This window comes from Etheostoma cragini, chromosome 3, assembly GCF_013103735.1.
Source record: "Etheostoma cragini isolate CJK2018 chromosome 3, CSU_Ecrag_1.0, whole genome shotgun sequence".
Classification (NCBI taxonomy): Eukaryota; Metazoa; Chordata; class Actinopteri; order Perciformes; family Percidae; genus Etheostoma; species Etheostoma cragini.
This window is the reverse complement of record NC_048409.1, coordinates 29,754,213-29,755,792: the sequence shown is the minus strand read 5'-3', so window position 1 is coordinate 29,755,792 and position 1,580 is coordinate 29,754,213. Positions and strand designations below refer to the sequence as shown.

Here is a 1,580-nt window from a genome sequence, read left to right as displayed (position 1 = left end):
CCCCCCCCCCTGAATCCAATCAGCTGTTCTCATGTGTTTAACGGGACAGAAGGTCGATCCACAGTTAAAGTCTTAATGTCTCGCTGAATTTCCAACTGATTTTCCAGCGGTGTCCTACAAATGCCAGATGTGTATTTATTACAGGGCTGCACAATTAATCAAAGTTTAATCACGATTTTGGCTTCCCACGATCAACTTTGCGTAATCGAGGGATATTTTAACTACGTCACTCCATTCATAGAACGCTGCGAGTTTTTTTGGAAAAAGCCAATCTACCGCTCCGTAAACCGCCGTCTGATCATGAGCCAATCAGAGTTGTTCCTGCACTGTGCAGCTTAGTTTCTACATGGAGACAGTCCCAGAGGACGGAGTAACCTCTAGTAATTTACTAGTAAGCGTCTAGTAAACGCAGCATTTCATACCGTCTGTGTTGTTTTTCAGACAACAGCAGTGACCAGTGCTAGTTGGTGTCTGTTAGCTCACAGGGCTCTAGGGTGCTAGTTGGTGTCTGTTAGCTCACAGGGCTCTAGGGTGCTAGTTGGTGTCTGTTAGCTCACAGGGCTCTAGGGTGCGACTAACATTTTTCCAGGTCGCACCGGTGCACCTAATGTTCTCGCATTCGCCGCCTCTCCACAACCTAAGCAAATCGATATGGTTTAATTTTGCGTTACATGACCCATTTCTTCTGTAAAGCCGTGCCTGTGTTTGGATCCCCCCCCCCCCCCATTCACTCACACACGACTCCCAGCAACAGAGACAGAGCAGCGACAGCGCGGGTCCACATTTCTGACATTTGTCCACAGTTTTAATTGTTATTAACACAGCTGTAAATTGTTAAGCATGAGACACAAACCTGTATTTGTACCAGTGTTTCCGTGGTAACTCTGCTATCACGGTCGCCACGGCAACAAACACAGAAGAAGTTATTGAATGCAACTAACTTCCGTTGGTGGAGTAACAGCGTGAGACGGAGCTGCCGGACCCATTCATAACGAGTCAGTCGTCTCTCTTTTAGTACTTCCATCGGCCCCCCCCCCCCAGCTATTTTAATCAGTTATTGTTGAAAACAAGTGAAGGAGCTTTCACAGAGTAACATTGAAAAAACATATCTACATATCCTAAGCTATTTATTTCAGATAATTTTCATTTCCATGTGTTGCAGCTGTATGTACAACTTTAACATAAGAGGAATGTAGAACAATATGGATGCAGTTATACAGTGAGGAAAATAAGTATTTGAACACCCTGCTTTTTTGCAAGTTCTCCCACTTAGAAATCATGGAGGGTCTGATGTCCTCGTAGGTGCATGTCCACCGTGAGAGACATAATCTAAAAAAAAATCCAGAAATCACAATGTATGATTCTTTAACAATTTCTTTGTATGATTCAGCTGGAAATAAGTATTTGAACACCTGAGAAAATCAATGTTAATATTAGGTACAGTAGCCTTTGTTTTCAGTTCCAGAGGTCAAATGGTTCCTGTAGTCCTTCACCAGGTTTGCACACCCTGCAGAAGGGATTTTGGTCCCCCCTCCACACAGATCTTCTCTAGACCAGTCAGGTTTCTGGGCTGGAGTTTG

The 1,580-nt window shown here is 44.1% G+C and overlaps 1 protein-coding gene and 1 long non-coding RNA gene across 2 annotated transcripts in view; one reads left to right on the top strand and one right to left on the bottom strand.

The window, feature by feature from the left end:
* Positions 1-1,580, bottom strand: part of LOC117939494 — a 16,211-nt gene that overhangs the window by 11,880 nt on the left and 2,751 nt on the right. Inside the window, exon 2 of the long non-coding RNA XR_004655596.1 lies at positions 1,538-1,543. This is a non-coding gene — a long non-coding RNA (uncharacterized LOC117939494). The remainder of the gene's footprint in view (positions 1-1,537; positions 1,544-1,580) is intronic.
* LOC117939231 (NACHT, LRR and PYD domains-containing protein 12-like) overlaps positions 1-1,580 on the top strand; it is a 139,572-nt gene that overhangs the window by 137,155 nt on the left and 837 nt on the right. The gene's annotated exons all lie outside the window — the stretch shown is intronic.